Genomic DNA, 23,565 nt, shown 5'->3' on the forward strand with positions numbered 1-23,565 from the left:
TATAGCACATAACCTTTAGCAGCATCTCACAGATTTTAGCCCTACTGTGATTTCATAGCTTCTATTTTAGCAATTTTACAGTTGTTTTACAGATATTCATAGTTCTTAGTTTTTCAGTAATTCTATAGTAAATCTTATAGTAACCTTACAGTCTCTATGCTAACAGGCACAGACTCTTTCATTTCTATTGTTTTTATCTGCTTTTAATTACTTCTAATATTACATTCTTTTACCTTATGCTGGTCTAAGACTGTTATAAAGACTGATTGTCATATAAAGTACCACACACTGTATTCCACATAGGGTGCTGCCAGCTCATCAGGTGGCAACTCAAAGGCGTGCCTTCTCTGTAGTTGCCCCAGGACTGTGGAATGCACTTCCTGCTGAGATTAGAGCTGCTCCATCCCTGTTGGCTTTTAGGAAACAACTTAGGACACATCTCTTCAGCCAAGCTTTTTAGTTGGTATGTTTATGGATATTTTAATCTGGTTTTTAAACATATATTTAACTGTTAAATTCTTGGTTTTGTTTTATGCTGTAAACTGCCTAGAGCCTTTGGTAGTGGGCAGTATACAAATCAAATCAATCAAATACATACATACATAATAAACATTGGAGCCTATGTGGCAGTTCTGAGAAACACAGCTAGGTTTGAAAGGCTTGCAGCAGTCTTGATGCAGGTACAGGAGGTAAGGCACTAGAGCATGGTTGGTGAGAGCCCCATGTCTAATTTCCTCCAGTATCTTAACTACCCTTTGAAGAAATGTACACACACTTATATCTTAACAGATGTATACATGTAACCAGGAGCAGAGCTATAATTGAGCACATGGGTACAAAGAATCCGTGTACTGGCTGGGGCTCTTTTAGAGCCACTGACTCACCTTGGCTCACCTCCTCTCTCCTCGCCTGCTCTCCCCTCCTTTGTCCAGGGGCAAGGGTAGGGAATTTCACTTAACTGGCAGCAAACTTAGCTGCCAGTATCTTGAACTCAGCATGGAAGAAAGCTCCTGACCCAGCATCTAGTGGGAGGCTGCACTGACCCCTGCTACTCAGTCTCTGCATGTGGAGACATATACATGTCCTTAAACAAATCAAAACACATTGGATGCAGAGCTCTGATCCAGTCTTCTACAAAAAAGTACAGTCTATTGATTGAAGGCTGATGTTTAGAGAAGCATGGGAAACTATGCACTAGGAAAATTGTTATAAAATGTATAATGATGAACATGGACTTGAAGATGGAAAACATGTTTTCTTGGATCAAAGTGATTTGCAATGGCCTTGCTCAAAAACCATGTGATATAGAGAAGAGGAGAAAATACTAATAAAAAGTAGGAGGAGGGAGCCCTCAATCGGGAAACTATCTAAATTTTATAATGAAACAATCATGATTTGTAATTGACTCTTTATGTAAATTATTTCTGGCTGAAACCATGTTATTTTATAACACTTAGAATTATAAATAGTGATGCAGAAGCCTAGAGCTAATAAAATAACAATTATTCCCAAATAATAGCCTAGAAATAATTCAGTTACAGCTTACTTTAACATAATCAGTTTGCACAAAAACACATATTGTAAGAGACAATCTAGCCCATTAAAATTCAATAGGCATTCAGCTCAGCTGGAGCAGAACTTGTTTCAGCCCCATATGCACTGCATTTTGAGACAGATTACAAATGCTAGTTTGCACAAAATTAAAGACAAAGAAAGTTAGGAATTGAAGCACTGAGATTATTTCAATGGCAACATCAATATATTTTTATGATGTGCTGTATCATCGCCTTTTCAAATTTGACTAAATTACAGTTTTATAAACCATAATTATATTCGATCATACTGGACGGTCGTGCTTTGTAATGCCAAGCCAATATTAATCAAGTTTCCCTTAATTATGGCTCATTTCTCCTATGTCGTGTTGTCTCTGCTTGGGATAATTATAGTCATCCATAACTTTTTATTACGTGGTTGGATCGGATGCCACGCCCAGAAATTTAAGCCTTCATAAATTATGGAATCCAGACATTGTTCATGTGATTTCACATCAAGGTCTCTTTTGCTTACTATACACATTTGCTGATCTTCTCCTTCATCATCCAGCTTTTAACAAGTGCTACATTCCAGACTGTTTTATAGTGGAGCCTAAAGGTTATTTAATTATACTGGCACAGTCATGCTAGTATAGTTAAGATGGGAAGTGTTTTCAACAGTCCACCATTATAAGCCGTGAACATTCTATTGCTTATAAAGTCAAAAGTGTCCACCCAATCCCTTTGAAATCATGCATATGTCACATAGTGGGCAAGAGACACCACCCCTTCAAATTTGGCGCAAATTGGTTGCAATATTTATTATAATTTTTATTTATTGTTAAATGTTTATACTGCCTTTCATTAAAATAATCTCAAAATGGTTTGAGGCCATATTTGAAAACATGGCCTAGATACAACAGTTTTTAGCTTCTAAAAGAGGTTTCAAAGTTTTGGTGACTCTTTTTCACCACAGATAATGTATATTTTTAAATGTTTGATGTCTTTTTAGCATTCCCCCAAAATTCAGGTCCATGAAGGACAGGTGCCTTTTGCTGGTTTGAAACAACAACAAACATTTATATACTGCTTTTTAACAAAAGTGTCCAAAGAGAAATAATTAACATAGAGAAATAATTAAATAAATAAGAGGGATCCTTGCCTCTGCCCCCAAAGGGCTCACAATCTAAAAAGAAACACAAGATCAACACCAGCAACAGACACTGGAGGGTGGAGATGGCCAGTTGCTCTCCCCCAGAAAAACATCAGTCTACTGATTTTTGAGTAATTACTGTTCAGAATTTCCATAGTAACAGGGAAAACAACTAATGGAAAGTTAGCTAACAGCATAACTGAGTCTGCTCACTAAGAATTCTGAAGCCAAAGTTGGGAGGGGCAAGTCCTGGCAATTTCTCACAAGTGGCTTCCTGGGTGCCTGATAAGGTGTCTGACATAGGTGCCTGATAAGGACAGTCAAGCTCGAAATAAAGTGCCCTTTAAATAAATGGCCTGTTTCAAACTCGGAACAAAACAACTCCATTTTTAGTGAAATGTTTTGAGCATCTGTTTTTGCCTTGCTGATTAGTTTTCTGGCACTGGCTCCTGAGTAGCTTGCAATCTCCTTGGTTGTCTAGTTATCACACAAATCAAGTGTTATCATGGGCAACTGTGCCCCCATTGGTTGGGGGTAAGGGAGGGGGAACACAAAAGGAGGGAGTTTCAAAATGTATTCAAAGGGACTAGGAGGCAGAGAGAACCCTTATACCGTACGTCTCTTGAAGGGGATACATCAGGAGAGGAGAAAGGACTCAAGGAAAGTTTGATTGTGTGTTTTTCTCAGCATCAAGTATAATATGCTGTGCTGTTGCTGCTGTAACTAGCTGGTTTTGCTGGATCTCAGACTGAGAAAGGTGGGATTTGGGTGCCTGCCTTCCTTGAGTTCTGGTTTATTTTGTTTGTGAGATAGTGTTCTGGTGAGAAATGGACAGTGGCAGCTATCTGTGTGTGTGTAATATTTCTTGGTGATTTCTGTGATGAGCTCCATATCTGGCCTTGAGACTAAATTGTGCTTTATTCATTGCTCTGGTCTGCTCTGCAATCTGTATTGCAAGAGCAATACAGTCAAAGGGGATATTCCCACAATCAGGCAAAATCAGGCTAGGTGAGTCTAGCCTGATTTTGCCTGATCATGGGCCACCAGGCTCCCAGGTGGTTAACCCGCCTAAGCACCCCTCCCGTAAAACCGGGTTTGCAGGGCGAGCACTCCGCAACCCCAGGTTTTTTTTAAAATCATGAGTAGCCACGGCGCAGCTCTGCACTGCGGCTACTCATGAGGATACCCCCGGCGGGGAGGTGAAAAGCCACCTCCCAGCTCCGGGGGTCTCGCCAGCATGCCCTGCACGTTCGCGCAGGGCATGCTGGAGCTTCCAGGGCCCAATCGGCCCTCGCTCCCCCCAGCCCCTGCTGGCTTTGTCACGGAGCTGGCAATCGTGTGGGTGACCGATCCGGCTACCCAGGGCTCCCGCCCTGCTCATGTGTGGGAAGAGTGGGCTTAGCCCACTCTCCCTGCTCAGCTCCCCAAACCGGGTCTTGCTCCCCAAACCGGGTCCAGCTCAAAGTGTGATTGAAGTTTCTTCAATTGAACTTATGGCTATGTTTGCTGCTAAGGGTGCTGCTGTGGCAGCTGTTGCAATGCTAGGAAGTAAAGAGTCTTAATTGTGTGTGAGGGAGCAACTTGTGCCGGTGATGTTGCTGCAACACAGGCACTGCGTCTGGCAGTAGATTGTGGGTCAGTGATTCTATTTTGGCCATTTGGACTGTATTTGAAATGTGTGTTCTGTGTTGGGAGGGACAGATTCAGTTTTACTGTGTGCTTCTGCAGTGCTTTTCAAATCAGGATTGCAAAATGCATTGTAAATTGCAATGCTAAATTTGTGTGTGTGCACTCTGTGAGTGCAGCTTGTTCTGGCCATAGGGAACAATGGGGAACCTGAAATGCCCCCATTGTTACCCATGTGTAGCTCCTAGGGACACCAAGGTAGATTGGGTGTTAGGGCATGATGGTGCTGCATACCACACAACGCACAAAATAAATGGGCAAGTGGGTGATATTTAACCAAGTTTTAACCTTTCCCCCCAAACCCTCATAGAATCCTCCCTTGGAGCTACCCTGGGGACAATGGGCTGTTTCAAGTTCAGTTTCCCTAATGTTCCCTATGGCTGAAGCACTCAAAATTTTTCATGTTGTGTTTAGTCGAAACAACCAGTTTGACCACTGTTTCAATGAAACGTTTTGGCTGAGCTCGAAACAATACACAAAATCTGTGTCATGTCCGTTCCTACCAGCCACAATGGCCTACATCTGGGGCTTGAAGTATGAGAACCCCTGTTGCAGGCAAACTAAAGAAACGTTAAGCAGACATACTTTGTGGTTTGAAACTGGGGAATGGACCCAGAATAACATTAGCAGTTAAAAAACAAACCAACTCCAATTCCAACAGGTTTAATCCTTATCCATTAAAAAAGAATTTTTTTCATGAGCATAAAATAATATTTTAATGGGATCAACCAATGTGTATAATACAGATCTGTCAGATTTTTCAGGAAGATAGATGCTTTTAAAAAACAGAAGGATAAAATGTCTTCTGTGTTTCACAGATAATAAGTGAAAACATGTAAATAATTGTACAAGTGTACATATCTGTGTACATACACTGTACACAGAAAGTAAGTGCATTAAACATAACATGTGACAGATCTGGCTATGTGACAAGTTCACATAGCCTTTTCAGAGAATGAGAACAATACTTCCTTCCATCACTCTGCAAATTTAGCGCTCTTCACAGCTTCTCACCCTCTGAAAAAAGTACCAAAGAAGGGGTTGTTTTCACAGCCAACAAAAGCCACCCTTTAGCAGTAGTTCTGAGTGTAGTACAAAATCTCAAGTTATACAGAGGCTCAGACAAGTAAACAAAAATCTTTTTTAAAAAAATGCAGAACCCAGTAGCTAGCCAAATCTCTCTGTAATATAGGACTTGGGGGCCTCTTGTAATGCAATGATAAATTCAAAAACCATTATTTACTTTTTACATTTATATACTGTCCTTCCTCCAAGAACTTACAGGACATACTTTGTTCTCTTTCCTTTATTTTATCTTCACAACAACCCTGTAAGTTAGTCTAGGCTTTACCCACACAATTAAATGAGGCCAGTCTTTAGGAGTATCATCCAGACCAACTCCTTGTCTGCAGTTGATACTGTCAATAGGCCTGTTTGGATAATACTCTGACTGGTTCCCTTTAACTGTGTGGGAGAGGAGTGTGGATACACATATATCCCCACCAGGGGGATTTATGGGGTGGGGTTTGAGGAGTTGGCAGCCTTAATACCCATTTGCCTCAGAATATTGAATGTAATGCATCTTATTTTTGAGTAAACAAGCCTATAACTGCTCTGCGTATCTGCAGACTCTGTGTTTCGTTGGACTAAAAGCTGAGCAGAAGACATGAGCAAGAAACATTTTCTGCCCTGTCTTCAAAACACTGGCAATCAGGGACTTAAGCAGCAACACTATTTCATTTCCTTTTAAATTAAATCTTTGTTTGAAATTCCAAGGTAAACTGTTGTTCAGCTAAAAGACTATAATTTATCATAGTGCTAAAAACTCCCTAATCCTATTGAGGTGAATTTCTACTTGATTGTGGATATCTTAACATACAAATATATATAGATATCTGATATGGAACATGATCTCTGGGATTTGTTTTTGAAGGCAAATTGCCCAGTTAAAGGGTGCAATTTGTAGACTTAATTTTGTATGTGCTCTTTTTTTCTTTTAAATGTGATTCGTGTTTCAATGACATGCAGTTTGTCTTCAGCCACAAGGAAGTAATGCAATGCTGACTTTTATGTCCTTTACCTTACCCGGTGGAGCTGCTTTGTCACACCAGCCATGTCGTGTACATCATTTGTGATGTAGAAGAAGGAACTGAAGGCCTGGTGAGTTGTAGCTGCTTTTAAAAAGAAGCTGGGAAAAAATCAATAATAAATTATCGTCCCGTCTAGCAGGTTGGCTTCCCTATATGTCCCCTCTGACATGTAGGTGTAGCTATAAATTAATTTACTTAGAGCCAATAAAGAACCTAATGTGGTCTGAACTGACTAGTGAATGTGCATTAGTGATACAAAAATAACCCACTCTGGCAGGGTAGCTTTCTGAGAGCTCCCGAATACTGCAAGTTATTTTTATAGTTTAATGAGAGATGGGTCTGGGCATCCAGAGGGAGATGGACTGAGTGGAGTGGTCTATAATTTACTGATGTAAAATGATCAGGATTCATGTTGTCTATAAAACATGAGAAACATTCTCCATTCCTCACCAATTAGATCATTGTTCAGCCTCCAGTTCCTTTGAGCTTAAAAGAAAATTCTAACTGCTAGACATAAATGAATGCTGTGGTTAAATTAAACCCTTCAACAGCCCAAACAGGCTTGAAAGAAATGCCTTGTGGATGTTATTAACATGCATATTTAAGAGCTATTTTTAAACTGCAAGCCATAGCAAGCACAAATGTTTATAATAGCTATTTCAGGATCATAGCATTACTTTAAAACATGGTGTGTGTGTAGCAGCTAATTCTTTTTCAATTTTTTTTTAGATTTCAGCTTTTACTACCATGAATATCTTCTTCTGCATGTAATGACAGGAAAGCAGGATTTAAAGGTGTGAGCTGTTTTATCCTCAGACATTAGTATTCTAAAAACTCAGGATATTCACAGTGAAGTGCCTGGGTTGTATCTGAAACAAATCAATGGAGAGATTTGCATGCTTACAGCACCAGAAGAACTTTTGCCTTGGGGTGGCAGTGGGAAGAACTTGGCCACAACAATCCAGAGAGCTACTGTAGTGGCAAAGGCTTCATCTGAAACAAGTGGGATGTTTGATCCCCTTCCCCCATTTGAACAGCCGTATATCATTCCATTCTATGTTTGTTTTTGAAATTCCCTTCAGTTGCAAAAGCATACTGCTTAGATTCTGGACTTTCTGTCTCAGGTTATGGTCTAAGGCTAATAAGGGATATTTTTATATTTCATAGGTGAACCTGTGTATTTAGACGCAATATTTGCCACTTCATTTCATGCTAGACTGTTCCATTTTGTAGCCAATGATTAAATATAATTCACATCTAAACTACTTAAGGGTCAAATTTTTGCAGTAAGCAAAATTTGGGGTCCCTACAGCTGGGTTTTAAAAAAACGGATGTGTTGAATATTTCAAAACAAAACAAAAAATCCCTTACCTCTCCCCTTCATTGCTCACTCTTGAAAGGTTGGCATTTCCAGATAAATACACACAGCAAGTTAGGAACATAGGAAACTGCCATATGCTGAGTCAGACCATAGGTCAATCTCGCTCAGTACTGTCTACACCAGGGATTCTCAACATTGGGTCCCCAGATGTTCTTGGACTTCAACTCCCACAATCCCCAAAGGCCACTGGGGCCGGGGATTATGGGAGCTGAAGCCCAATAACATCTGGGGACCCAATGTTGAGAATCCCTGGTCTACACAGACTGGAAGCGGCTGCACCAAGGTTGGAGGTAGGAATCTCTCTCAGCCCTATCTTGGAGATGCCAGGGAGGGAACGTGGGACCTTCTGCTCTTCCCAGAGTGGCTCCATCCCCTAAGGGGAATATCTTACAGTGCTCACATTTCTAGTCTCCCTTTTGTATGCAACCAGGGCAGTCCCTGCTTAGCTTAAGGGGACAAGTCATGCTTGCTACCACAAGACCAGCTCTCTTCATTTAAAAGACTTTATATATACATATAGGCTGACATTTTCCACAGTGCTATAGCAACAGAAGAAGCCCTTCAGCATCGCAAAAAGGCTGGAGCCTAACTATAAAATGTCTTCCTACTTTTACAGCCCAGCAGCAGCAGAGAAGGGTGTGACTTTTGCTGCTTCCTCCTAAAGGATTATTCACTTGCAAGAATATGTCCCTGAGGTCTGTGCGACTCCTAGTGACATATTCCTGCAAATGAAATGTCCTTTCAGAGAGAGAAGAGTCCAGTGAAAATCAAGCTTTCCTTCTTGTCCTTGGCTGCTGGGCTACAGAAGAAGGAAGAGGCTCCAGCCTTTTGGTGACACTACAGGGCTTTTTCCCTTGCCGTAGCATTGTGGAGAATGTTAGCTATCGTTTTCTATTTGTTCAACTTATCACAGTTCAGAAGTTTAATTTCCAGTAGCCACCATTCTACCATGAAGTGGTCCACTTTCTGACTTTCCTGCTGACTTCAGATTTTCTGCATTTGACTACAGAGTTGCAGCAAATCTGACTTCAGATTTGCTGCTGACTTCACATATGCTGTGACTTCAGATTTGCTGCATGACCTGCATATGAAGTAAATCATTTTTCTACATAAAAATTTATATGTGAAGGTATTCTAACCACAAAAGGGAAATTTCTGCTTGGGGAAGATGGTGCAATAGTAATTAATAGGTGACAGAGGAAACAGCTGTTTAATGAATCTTTTGCATTTTATCCCACAAAGATACTGAAGGAACTTGCAGATGTGATCTCAGACTCATTCTCTGTAATCTACTTGGAGAATCCCTGGAGAACAGGTAAGATGCCAGAAGACTAGAGACGAGCAAATGTTATCCATATTTTCAAAAGGGGTGAGGGGAAGAGAGGAGCCAAGAAAATACAGACTTATCTATCAGCTTGATGTCAATACCTGGCAAGATCATAGAACAGATTATTAAGCAGTCTGTAAGCAATTTGAAAAAGAATTTGGTGACCATGATTAGTAGGAGCCAGCATTAATCTGTCAAGAACAAATCATGCTGGACTAATCTTGTTTAGTAGATCATGGGAATGCTGTGAACATAGAATATCCTGATTTCACAAAGCATTTGACAAAGTCTCCCATTATATTCTTGATGACAAGTTGGTAAAATATAGGATTCACAGCCGACAACTGTACTCTAGGAGTACTCATTCATGGCTTTATGTGATCTGGGGAGAGGTGTCAAGTGTAACATCACAAGCTGTGTTCTGGGGCTGTACTGTTCAATATTTTAATACATGGAGGATGGACTAGAGCAAATAAAATGTGTAGATATCATGAAGTTGAGAAGATAGCTAGAAACTTGGAAGATAACTCAAAGATTGAATCTTAGATTTAATCTGATCTGAACCAGGCTTGAATATTGGGGCAAAACAAACAAGATGAAGTTCAACAAAGACAAATGTAAATCTATAATATAAATGGTTAAGAAAAATCAAATGCACATGAATAGGCTGGGGAAGACCCAGCTTGGCAAGAATATATGTGCAAAAAGGCCTAGGTCTCTTAGGTGGACAACAGCTGTCATGAAAAGAAAAATTACTCATAGTAGCCCTATTGAAATTAAAAGGGCAAGTTAGTCCATGCCAATAAGTTGAACATGAGCCCACTATGCAATGCATAGCTGATAAAAAGCTAATGTATTCCTAAGCTGAGTAAGTAAGTAAATTCTTTTTTTACAGTCTTTGACCAGATGTAACATAACATAGTAATGTAATGCCAGATATGATATAGCAGTAAGAAGTATAAACAGTAAAGGATATGACAGTATAATATGTACCAATAATATAAAAGGAACTTACATCTCAAAAATAGAGGATAAACTAAAATATAAGCAATCAAAATGAAATGTGTATATATCAGTTTGAATTCAATAATTTATTTAAGCTGAATTAACAGAGGTATACCTGAATCACAAGAAGTAATTGTTCCACTCTATTTTATGCTGGTTCCTAGAATAGAATTATTCCAATATATAAATTATGTTAAGTGTTTATTTGTTAACTGCACACGGTATTCCAAGTAAGGTAGAACAGAAATTATTCCATTCTATTCTACTTTACTTGGAATCCCATGAGCAGTTAACAATTAACAAATAAACACTTAATATAATTTATTATTTATTATTATGAATAATTATTATTACTCATTATATGGACATTGTAGATGTGTATCAAAACATGTGGTTATATATCTTATTGCTGCCTTTTACCAAAAGGTTAACCAAAAATACCCACTCCTTTTAATCCTTAATGAATTTGGAGTGGACTTTATGAGGTTCATAAGGGGAGTAGCATGTACTTTGTGGCCAAAAACTACAGTTTCGGTCTCTGGTGGGTTTCTTGACATAAAGCTGGAAAAGACTACCATGAGACCTGCTTTTGGTCAGTCTAGTGATACTGAACTAGAAGGATTAACAGTCTGACCTAGAAAAAGGCAGTATTGTATATTCATAAGTAAAGAAATAGAACATAACTGCTTTCCAGTCATTTAGATTATGATGTTCCATTCTGATTAGAGTTTTAAGTAGTTAAGAACTCTCTGGTATCTGGTCTTGAGAAAAGATGCCAGAAGACAGAGCCGACATGAGGGGCAGTACTCCATTGGTCTTAGGGACCTGTTAGGGCAGCTGCACAACTTCAAAGACAGCCCCAATGATATAGCACCAGGGCTGCTGCAGAATGCCTTAAACTCATTTCTGGGCAGCAGCACAGTGCTCCTTCTAGGGTTATGTGAACTGGCTTGAAATCAAGCCAGTTCGGACTTGAGCCAGCTTGGCTCAAAGACTCGCCTTTGAACTGAACCAGGTGGTGGGGTGATGGTAGTATGATGCCGAGCCGAGCCCCCGCTTCACAAGCCGGCTCAGCGGCTTCACTTGTAAAGGGGAATCTTGCAATATTCCCCTTTACAAGTAAAAGGCTGTGGTGGGGGGCGGGGAGGGCAAAGGGAAAGTTCTAGCTTTGTTTTTACCTTTTGAAATTGCCACTGCATGTGGCAAATGGGCCACAGCAGGCCTGGGAGGGTGGAAGGAGTCTTCACCACCGCTGCCATCCTGGGAATGGTGGCGGTGAGGGCTCCTTCACCCCTCCTGCCTGCCTCCCAAATGACAGCCTGGGCCTACTGCAGCCCACTTTTGGCCTCTGTGCATGCAGTGGTGATTTTTAAAAAGTAAAAAGAAAGATAGAACGTTTGCCTTGTGCCCCCCTTTTGTGCAACCTTTTATTTGTAAAGGGACTCAAAGGCTATACTTGTAAAGGGAAATCTGGCAAGGATTTCCCTTTACAAGTATAGTCGTTGAGGCCCTCATGCCAGCTCGACTGCAGAACCGGACCAGGCCAGGCTCAACTGAGCCCAAACCCCAGCCACCCAAGCCAGTTCAAATCTGGTCCAGATTCGAGCTGAACCGGGCCAGCTGGTTCTGTGCATGCCACATACCTAGCTCCTTGCATTGGAAATGCTGAAGTTGTGCAGAAGTTCTGACAGGTCTCTAATAATGACAGAGCAATGCCCGTCATGTCAGCCAGTAATGGAGAAAATGACTTCTTTGGTATGGTGCAATACACAGAAGAGGGAAATTATAGAACTTTGTACAGGGTGAATACTGTGCTTGAAACCCATGTGAGTCTTTCATATCTGATGTAGTATATATGTAGTTTGCAATCTAGTATGTATAAGTACAAAACATCTCCTGAGAAGCTGTCCAAATTCACAGCCATAATAGTAAGGTAATTGTTGTTGTTGTTTTAAAGGTGACTCTTCTGAGTATGGCCTCTTCCTGTTCCAGGGTATAAAAGTAAACAAAACAAGGTGTTATGGCTTTAATTACAGGACAGTGATTCTGGGAAATGTTACATACTTAGTTTTAAGTGGCATGCATACTGATACAATTTTTAACGACAGTTCTTAATACAAATTTGTGGTTTGGGCTCATTGCTGGCCTTTAAGAGAGCCCTGAAAACCTATTTGTTTGGCCTGGCATTCCAGGGTTTTTAAATTGTTCTTAAATGTTTTTTATCTGGTTTAAATCTGTTTCTAAAATTGTTTTTACATTGTTTTAAGCTGATTGTTTTCAATGGTTGTTTGTTCTTATTTTTGGTTGCTGCACACTGCCCAGGGCCTTTGGATAGATAGGGCAGTATACAAATTAATTAAATAAATTATAGATCTGCCCCAGAGTGTTTGTCTAGGACTCTCCAACTATACTTTTGGGTTACTGTGGGGAATCATCTTGACTTTGGGGGGAGCATTCTTTTACAGTATTAATCTTGAGCAAAGCTTTAGTCTGGAAATGATGAGTTTAAAGTATATGAAGTTTAAAGATTTATTGGCAGGGTGGGGGAGTACCAAAAATGAAAGGTTGGTTAGGCAAAGTAATAACAAGAATCTTATTAAGAAGAATTTTGGCCTGTGGTCCAAATTGTAAATGAATTAGCTTAAAGCTTGCTGTAGAAAGGGCTTGGATGCTGAAATTGAAAGAAAAGAGAAAGGGGCGAGAACATTTAGATGGACAGAAGGTTAGCATTACTTATCCTTGTTCAGTGATGCATCTGGTGCACTTTTAGATGGGTACACGGGCAGAATTCCTTGCAGGGGGAAGGCAGCAGAAAAGCAGGAAGAAGAAAGGGCAAGTGGTGTAGAGCTACCACTCACACACTTGAGAACCAGTATTGTAAAGGTCCGTATAGATTCTGATTCCAATTCTGATCTCTGGGCCATCAACAAATCAACCAATATTTATATATCACTCTTCAACCAAAGTTCACAAAACGGTTTACAAATAAAAATAAATAATTAAATGTGGCTGTATTCCTGTATTCCAAAACATGGTGGAGGCAATGCATAAATCACTCTCCCTCCCTGGAAGTGCCGAAACTCAGGTAGAGCAATGAAGTTTATGGTTGCAGGAGTAGGTCAACTTGGGTGTAGACATACTGAACAAAAGGCTGGAAATGGCTTGGGTGACGTGGAGGTGGAGGTCTGAATGGGTGACCTTAAAAGGCATATCTGATAACTGGGATATCTCTCCAGGTGAAGAGGTAAGTGTTTCTTAAGTCTTAATGACTTTGCTTCTTGGTCCTTGACAGCTCATTAGGTTGTTGACAGTGGGGTAGGGATGCGCCGCGCTTATCTGAGTTACTGTACAGGAGAGTTCTCTCTGGCAGGAGAGAGTTAGCTGTTCCTTCTGAGAATATGTTTTTAACCTGAGGTGTACTTTGACCTTCAAAGAGAAGGGAAAGCTGATAAAGAGAGGTTTTGGGGGTGATTCCCTTCAGTCCTTTGTTATGGTGACTCAGGGCTGCATTGCCCCATGCTTGTGCTTTTGCTAAGCAACCAAATCTCATAGTTTGTCAAATGTGGGCATGTGCAGAGTTCACGATCCCATGAGCTCAGGTATCCCAGAAATGGAATCTGTGGCCCCACAGTTCCAAATCAGATAGCGGAGTGCTTTTTGCAGCCCCAAGATAATCTGTTTTGGCAACACAGTAGACGATGGAGGCACAAAAGCAACGCAAATGGAAAATACTTGCAGGATATGATCTGTTCAGGAAAAAGAGGTTGCAAAATCTTGCTTAACAAGATTCATTGTTAATCAACAAGGAATCATTTTTACAGAGTGTCTGTTGTAAAAAACAAACAGGTTTTCTGGCTCCCGTTGGCAATAGGAATAGCTTCCACTTTGATCTACAGCTTACTAAAGTAACCCCCTTCTGTTCTACTTCAACTTTAGGTTTTATAACTTAAGGGCATTTTAATAAAGCATCCTCAAAAGCCAAGAGCCTGTTGGCAATAACTGAAAGAGACTGTACAACTTACCAGGTGATCTGGGTCAGCACGGCAGGGAAGCTTATGTAAGAAAAAATACTGAAAGTTACAGAAATAACTGTTTTTTAAAACATATATGCTAGCATTTTGATGCATGTTGTTAAAACACATTTTCTGCTACCTGTGTGTTCTCTGTCCACAACTGCGGCTATGGAAAGGAGAAAACTTTGCTTTAAGTAAGTCCTGCCCTATATAGACTTGGATATGCAGGAACCCCATGTCCATCAGTCAAACTACATTATGTGTCAGCTGATCTACAGGAAAGAAAGAAATCACTGCAAGATAAAAACTGAAAATTTACACGTTTGTGAAGTGCTTGGAGATTGGTAGGAAGAGATTTACAAAATTCTTGAACTGTTCAGATCAAATTAGATCTGATATTGATAAAACAGAGCTGCTGCCACATCACAATATTTAGTGGCCTGCTTAATCAAATGGCAGGATACAAGAGACACAAATACATCTTTTTATAGAATTTATTTCTGATATTTTACCCTGCTTTTCTCTAAAAGACGATCAAGTGCTTTAGCGCATTCACTTGTCCTTTTAATGGCAAATTGGATTTGGCTAGGATGTTGCAGGACTGAACAGTCTATTTGAATGTTTAAAGTCTAAGCACAGCATCATCTATGCATATTAATTCAGAAATAAGCCCACTTGAGGTACCTAGGGTATCACCTTAAGTCACATCTCTGGCCTCAGCACTGAGCCTAAAAGGTTTAAACGCAGTGACTAACATGATGAGGAGAATTACTAAGAGTAGCCCATGGAATTTAAAAGGACAAGTGAACCTGCTGAATTATGTATCATACGAGAGCAGGGTTTTCCAATGTATTATAGCTGGGAATTATGGGAGTTATAGTTCAGAAACATCTAGAATACCACAGGTTGGGAGCCCCTGTAGTAGAGAGAGGGGCAATCTTCAAAGGATGTGTTGCTCTCATTTTCCTTGAGGTTGAAAAGGGAGAAAGGAAATCTAATAAAAATTACTGGGAAATCCATAGTGTTTAGTGCTACAACAACCCAGAAAGAAGACCTAGAGGTTCTCCACATGAGCAGTGTGGAGATCCTGCAGGGGGTTTGCGGGGAAAGCGGGTTTGACCTTGACGAGCAGGCAGATTGCCCTGGGCAACTGGATCAGCCACCCACACGATTACCAGCTCTGTCACAGAGCCGGTTGGAGCAGTGAGGATTGGGGGCCTCCTGCCCCTGGAAGTCCCAGAATGCCCCACAAGTAGAGTGCTCCCCTACACCGGGACACTTGTTGTAGCCTCCCAGTCGGGTGTCTTTTCATGAGTCGCCGTGTCACAGAGCTGCACCACAGCAACACAAGATCCAATAAATGGGGTTACCAGAGCGCTTGCTCTACTAAGCTAACCTAGTTTAAGGGGAGGGGTATTTAGCTGCACTGCTCCCATTGCAGCACAAGACCAGGTGAAACCAAGCTAGGCTCCCTTAGCCCGGTTTTGCCTCGTCATCATAACAGCCTCAAAGAGTAGATTACATATCAGGATGAGTGGCGTATAACGGTGAAAGTGTGCGAGCGTATTTGTTTAAAAGGTTTGTTTACTGCTGTGTAAAGATATTTAATCCATCTAGCTCAATCTGCCTTGCCTGACAGTGATATTCCTGTTTCCTGGGAAGGAACCTTTCCTGTCCCTGTTACCAGCAGCCTGGGAATGCTAGGAGTTGGGTTTTAAACATGCAAATTATGAACTCTGTAGCTGACTGAACTCCCCCTCCATCTCACTCCATCTCACTAAACTGACTGACAATTTCTAAATTGCTTGACAGGTTCAAGAAGCTTAAGGAAGCCGATCCTCTCCAGATAAAGGCCAAACATAATGTGGGAGCCCAACAGCTTGTTCTTTCTCAAAAAGCGGCAATGGAGCCCTTAATGCAGATGAAGGGGATGCTTAGCCCTTTGTCCTCACACTGATTTCACAGCTTAAATGGCCTCCCAAGCTGCTATTAGCTGAGGAAGTTTTTTTTAAAAAAGGCCACATTTTTAATGTCTGGAACTTTTCTGTTCTATGGCTAATTTCAAAAAGGCAATCTGGATTGTGTTTATAGTATGAGGGGCATAGGATTGATCACTTCTCCCTGTGCAATTGCTATGATACAAAACCCATTCTCATACCTGTTTTCTGAGACAGAAAAAGATGGCTGCATTTGAATGTAATGTGAACCTGCTGTTAAATGGGGCAGAAGCTGGAATTCCTTTATGTCCAAATGTGTGAAACTGCAGTTTCGTGTCAAAAGTGACCAGCAGTTTCCCTCACCAAACGCCAGTTTCAGCCTTCAGTTTGTAGTGAGTTTCATCACGCCAACCTGAGTTTGGGGGGCAGCAGTCAGTCAGTCAGTCCTTTATTGCGGTCATAGACCAGCACATAGTTAAAACATACATACTTACAAAGAAACTCAACATAATAAAACAGACAGATTATAATACAATACTGACAGGTTAAAATTAAGGCAGTTGTGGTGATCTCCAGATAGATCTTACTGAAAACATTACTGAGCAGAGCACCCTCCATTACAATCATAAAACAGGAATCACAGAAAAAAGAAAGCAGAACATTATTAAAAACCTAAGCGGATGGTGCAAATGATATAACAGTACCTTGCCATTTTGCTGATTAGGTTGTCATGAAGACTGGACAGTAAATACTTCAAATAGAAGTCATCCAAATGCCCAGCAAAACGTTGCAACAAAGGGGACACTAATCTTAAGCGGGTGTCCCTATAGAAGTTACAGTATAAAATGGCATGCGCAGTTGTCTCCACTTGACCAGACCCGCAAGGGCAAAGTGGAGCAGAAAAAGGGGTACCTTTAAACCTTCCCTCCATAACAGCAGATGGAAGCGCATTAAGACGGGCGAGCGTCAAAGCACGTCTAAATTTGGGAATGGTAATTAGACTTAAATAGCTGGCTGGTTTAGTGTTGAACATTTGATCCCCCAGAAAGATATTCTTAAGCAAGGAAGCGACTTCTTCCTGCAGTTCCATGTCCATAATACCTTGTTTGATCTCAATCCTGGCTCGATCATATCCCAATTTTATAATCTCGTCCTGAGAGAAACCATAGTGAGCCAATTTGTCAACAATTTGGGTCTTCCACTTAAATCGGAAACAATCAGTCTTAATAAGGGAGGCCAATCCTACACAAGAGAAGACAAATTTTAACCAGAATAATATGATATTCCTCCAATAAGGGGCAGCAGTGTTATGTCCGAATGCAGATGCTGCCATAACCATGGTGTTTCTGGAACACTACTCTATGCTTGCTGCACTTCTCAATAGCCGCCTTTCTGAGAATTTACCCCTTTTTGAAGTTTACGCGTCTTTAAGGTTTTTCTCCATAGAGAAGCATGGAGGTGTCAGCAAATGCATAGCTTCATGTTGGGGGCAAAGGGGTGGCCTAGAGCAGAGTGTGGTGGGTGGTAGTGCCCAAGGGGGGCAAGGAAGCTGCCAGAATAATTTGAAAGGAATTGGGCAAAGGGATGATTTTTAAGTGATTTTTGAAGTCTACGTGTCTTTAAGGTTAGCAAATGAGAGTGGATTCATGGTTTGTCATTGAAAATCTCATATGCTACCAGAGAATCTACACTCACAACACCTCAGAAACAACAATACCCAGTACCCCATGGGTTTTTCTCCATAGGGAAGAATGGAGGTTTCAGCAGCCCCTTAACTGCACTTGGGGGGTGCAGGGGTGGCCCAGAGCGAGTGGTGGTGTAGTACACAGAGGGTGCCAAACACCCCCCTACATTGTTGTTTCTGAGGAATGTCTGATTGCTTTGGGGGTTAGGTGGTTGTTGGCACCCCTTGGTGCTCCACAATAGGGAATAATGGGCTGGTTCGAGTCCCATTATACCCTATGAGAAAAATATAAATAAGTTTCAAAAATTCATTAAAAATTGTAGGAGTGTCCGATTGCTTTGGGGTTTGGCTGGTAGGTACCCATGGGTGCTAGCTACCACCCCACCCACTTTTGGAGGTTCACTTTTGGAGGTCAAGTGGTTTGAACCAGTTCAAACTGGTTTGAATCGAACCACCCCAGTTTGGTTTGAATTTGAACCTGCAGCTCGAACCTGATGGCTGGTTTGGTTTGAATTCGAACCATCAAACCGACCCGGTTTGAATTCAAACTAGTTTGCACATCCCTACATTCTTTTATTTACAGAGATTACCATGGACTGGAATTAGAACACTAAAATTTCCAGTATCCTCTCTACATTTTGCTAGCAGGCAAATATTAAAAACGTGATCCCACATATATATTTAAGTGAGGAAGTAACAGGCTTCACGGTTCTTTTGAGGCCATGTGCACTAGAGGCTTCCCCTCCCCCAGAGTCAATCAAGCGCTCTGAGAGGGCTTGTAAAACAGAGAAAAACAATTTATTAATTTTCTACAAAAAAACCTAGTCCATTTTAGGCTTAAGCATTTCGGTTGCAAGTAGAATTAGCTTAATGGTTACAATAGCTTTTCAAAATGCCCAGATGTTCTCAGGTGGCACTTAGAGTAATCAGTTACTACGTTAGGGTTGAAGATAGTTAGTTACCAGAAGCAGATACTTGGGTATACAAAGCAACAAACACAAAGGAAAATAACTTCTAATGCAAGTCTTACTAAAACACTTTCTCCTAAGCTAAACTTCCAAAGCTGTATGCCTTGGCTTCCTTCCCTTGATCCTCACCAGGACTTAGGTGAGACCAACTCTCTGCAATCCCTGACCCCCAGGGACTTGCAAAACTTACCCTGAGAGGACTTGACAAGACTCCATTGTTCCATTCTCACCTGGGCACACCTTCTTCTTCCCAGAAGCCCCCTCTGGAGCCCTTTAATCCCACCCAATTGGTTAACTGATTGGGTCATGACATAGAGTCTCCAGTCTGTCAATCAAGGTCAACTGCTTTTTCCAGTGAACTCTATTAGTACTGGCTGGTGCCTACTACAGCATTGTGTGGAGAGACTGGAGAGAGAGAATCCCCACACAACACTAGAACCAGGGGTCATCCCATGAAACTGATTGCCAGGAAATGTAGATCAACAAAAGAAAGTACTTTTTCACACAACACATTATTCTATGGAATTATTTGCCATGGAATGTGGTGATGACCACCAGCTTAGATGACTTTAATAGGGGCTTAGATAAATTCTTGGAGGACCTGTCTATCAATGGCTACTAGTCTTGATGGCTATAGGCTACCTCCAGGCTCAGAGGCAAGATGCCTCCAAATACCAGTTGCAATGGAGCAACAGCAAGAGAGAGGGCATGCCCTCATCCACCTCTTGCCTATGGGCTTCTCAGGGGCATCTGGTGGGCCACTGTGTGAAACAATATGCTGAACTCGATAGGCCTTGGGCCTGATCCAGCAGTGCTGTTCTTTGTTCATCTATTCTGTTAGATTTAAAAAAATTGTGAGATTCCTGTGGTCTGTTCTGAATAAGGGATTTGGGTTTTTTATTTAAATTCATAAAAATAACAATAAAAAATAACAATCTTATTTGTTAGCCACCCCAGAACAAACTGTTTTCTGGGCGGCTCACAACATGACATCAAAGCATAAAATATACAACAACACATACAACATACAACACATTAAAGCATAACAGTCCAAAGCAGCGAAAAGAAAATACAAAATATAATACAAAGCAATTTTAAAACTCTTTAACCAAAAAGGCACTCTCCCGAGGAGTCACCTACCTCACCTCATTTGGCAGGGGCACTTGGAAAACAGCCTCCAAAGAAGATCTAGAGGCATATGGGGCAAGGAAGAAGGAACTCTCTTAGATAACTTGTCCCAAGCCATTTAGGGCTTCAGAGGTTAAAACCACCATTTTTAATTGGGCCCGGAAACAGACTGGGAGCCATACAGTATGTGTATTATAATACACATTGTACCCATTGTGTACAATCATTATTTGTTTAAGCTGATTATTTTAAATCTTTTTAACAGTTAAATTTGCCTCTAAATTTATTTCAGTATTGCTCTCCTAATGGCACAGCAGGAAGATGACTTGACTAGCAAGCCAGAGGTTGCTGGTTCGAATCCCCACTGGCATGTTTCCCAGACTATGAGAAACACCTATATCAGGCAGCAGCGATTTAGGAAGATGCCAAAAGGCATCATCTCATACTGCACGGGAGATGGCAATGGTTTATTTATTTATTTATTTATTTATTTATTTATTTATTTAATTCGATTTCTATACTACCCTTCCAAAAATGGCTCAGGGCAGTTTACATTAAAATAAAAACAATATAAAACCAATTAACAATTAAAACGTTTAAAACAGTTTTTAAAGGAGAGGTGTGCTTCAGGCATAAAAAGGGTGAGAATTGTATGCCATGAAGTGTGAGACAAAAAGCTAGAGAGGGCCACTTTGCATAACTAAAGATCATGCTTACAGCAATACTTTACTACAGTTCTAAAACACCCTAATCTGCTGACCTTTTTGTTGTTGTTAGGTAATGAACTGATATTGTAAACTAATCTGTTGATCCTAGATCTGTGCTGAGGATGGAAAGCTGCCAAGTTCTGCTATATTACCTGTAGTGCAATTTTACCCTTTGTAATTTTCCTCGATTCTGTACATCTATGCTGTGTTTTTGTATTCTGCCTTTCTAAGAGGATAGTGATGATTGAGACGGAATATATTCTATCAAACATTTCAAAGTTTCTTAGGAACACATAGAAGTTCTTTTAATGCAGAGCACACCGCTATCTTAAAATATTCATTTGATTACATTTTTCTATTTAGTCTGAAGGGTTGGTGGAGGGAATCATGCTGTTGGTAGTGGGAAGAATTCTTTATGTAAAATTAGGTGATTTTGAGTGGCATGCGACAGAATAGCTTTTAGTAAATTAAAGTATCACCCTCATCAAAGCTCAATTGGAGCCATCTGTTTAATTAGGAAAGACACCCACTGCGGAATCATCATGGAGTTGTTTTCCTCATGTGGAGGTGTGTGTGTTTGTATAAGCAGAACAAAAATAAAAATGAAAAGAGAGAGAAATGAGCAAAAAAATGAGGCTAGTGGGAAGAAAGCTTAGAGGTTTGAGAGAGCCCTTTTATACTGTATATATATACTATAAGTTAGAAGCACTCAAGCTGTCCTAATTTTCTTTTTCCAACTTAGATCTTAAATGATTCATGCATTTCAGTTGACAGTCAGGTCAGCATCTACTATAGGGTTACAAGGGTCAGGACAACTAGTCCACACTATTTATTCAACTCATGGTATGTTATCACTGGAAAGATTTCTCAATTACTATACACACTGCATTCAGAACTGATTGACACAGTGCAAACAGTGGTATTTTGCGTTTTAAAAGAATAGAAGAACTGAGAGGCAATCAGTAATAAAATCCACCCTCCTTGCTGTGGGAACAAAACTGCTGGGAGAGAAACTATTCAGAAGCATCCTTAATCACTCAGGCAGCATCAACAGGAAGCAATACAATGAGCAAAGCTACACAGAGGAAATGACTAATTTAAAGACACAGAAACCTTGAAAAGCATTTTTCCATTCCACACTGGACAGGCTGGTGCTGAAATTGCATTTAATTAACAAAAAAACCTACTGCATCAGGAAAACCATGAAGACTGCACAGAAACCACTAGTGACTCCAGCTATGTGACTACCATGACATCTGGATGCTCCAGAAAGAGCAAGTAAACAAGGGATGGGAATTTTATACAAATTGGCCAGTGTGGAAGGAAGCTTAAGACATAAATCATGCTAAAAGAATATTGTCATTGTACAATAGGACAATACATGTATGGACCTGCAGCGAAACGTTGTAGTATATCCCTGGTGTGCATGTGTTACCTAAGCCTGTGGCTGAGCAAGTTGAAAAAACAGAGGTTAGTGAAGACATGAGTCCTTGCTCTAACTTGGGTCTTACTTCATATGCAACTTTCCTCCCTGATTTCTGGGTTTCTTGTGGGGTAGGAAGACACTGGTGCTCAATTCCAGCTTCTTTACATACAGCCCTAAAGCTTCAAGAGTTAATGTTAAGAGTAGGGATGTGCACAGAATTGCATCAGTGCACATCCACAGGCGGTGAGGGGTTCCCTTAAGAGGAGGTGGACAGGTCCTACCTGCCCATCTTCCAAGCCCCTGCCAGCCCGCCACAGAGCTGTCTCAACAGAAAGGCTTCCATGCAAGTGGCAGCTTGTGCCGCTTGCCCCTCTAAAAATGCTGCACTGTGGCAATGGGATGCATCCCTGGAATCCCTCATGTGGCATCAGCATGTAAATGGCTTTGATGCATACGCCATCTTCAGTTTTGTGTCACTGCTATGAAGTGGGCTAACACACTCTAAGTCTTATTGGGCTCATCTGACCCTTCAGAGTGTTCCCATAAACATAAAGAATTGTGAGTAAATTCTCTCAGAACTTGCCTACCCGGACCTGGGAGGGTAGTACTGCATAATACTAAGAGATTAACTGTGTCAAACTCCTTCTTCAGAAATTGAGCAGGGTTACTGGAGTGGTGAGGGAGCCACAGAATGTCTGCATTATCTTCTGTGGAGACTATTAGACAGCTTTCATCCTCAGAAGCAGAAGGGGTTGTGACTGTCTTGAGCAAATTCTCAAGATCATCTTGAAGCGGTCTTCAAGCTGAGAAATTGCCCACTCTTTTTGTTCAAGCCCCCCCCCCGCTTCTCTGTTAAACTGCACTCTTAACATGAACATTCTGTCTCATTGACTAACATGGGGACAATTTTGAGGTTTTGTTTGTTTGTTTTGGTTCCTTTCGCTTTTTTCTTCGCTTTTTTCTTTTTTTTTGAAAACTGACATATCTTCAGGTTACGCTCAGTCTGCCAGTATGTCCCACTTGCAAGCAGACCCTCCAGTTCTCTGTCCATAAGGATCCCAAACCTCAGCATTTTTGGATATAGTACATAGATTGATACAATTTCAGTAGGCAATGAAAATAGGCAGTGGCTCATAGTCAGGCAAAACATTCCTGGCATGACAGCCATGAATGTGTCATCCTGTGATTGTACTAAGTTCTGGCCCCGAGTAGACCTCCTGTGCTGAAGCAGTACCAGAACATAGGAAGAATATTCATCATTATTAGCTACATTCTCCTGAAGCAGACCATTGAACAGTTTAGCTCGGTCTCTCAGTTTCAGAGAGTGGTCTTCCCCAGCCCTACCAGTGACTCTGTTCTGCCCTTGCTACAGAACCTGGCCAAATTCACATGTAATGCAGAACCGCTGGAAAAATGGACCGGCAGTTCCGAGCTCTCCCCCCTCCTGCCCTCTGATCCAAATTCAGACTTTTGGGAGAAGCAGGGGAGCTGGCTGTGTAGGCTTCCTTACTGAAGGAATGAGGCCAGA

General features: G+C 41.0%; 1 long non-coding RNA gene across 1 annotated transcript; it reads left to right on the forward strand.

Moving 5' to 3' along the window:
* Positions 1 to 5,396: 5,396 nt before the first annotated feature.
* LOC128347648 (uncharacterized) lies at positions 5,397 to 14,227 on the forward strand. The gene is made up of 4 exons (XR_008317639.1): positions 5,397 to 6,531; positions 7,191 to 7,255; positions 9,085 to 9,157; positions 14,111 to 14,227. It is a non-coding gene; the product is annotated as an uncharacterized LOC128347648 (long non-coding RNA).
* The last annotated feature ends 9,338 nt before the right edge of the window (positions 14,228 to 23,565 follow it).

This window comes from Hemicordylus capensis, chromosome 2 (assembly GCF_027244095.1).
Source record: "Hemicordylus capensis ecotype Gifberg chromosome 2, rHemCap1.1.pri, whole genome shotgun sequence".
In the NCBI taxonomy this organism is placed as follows: domain Eukaryota; kingdom Metazoa; phylum Chordata; class Lepidosauria; order Squamata; family Cordylidae; genus Hemicordylus; species Hemicordylus capensis.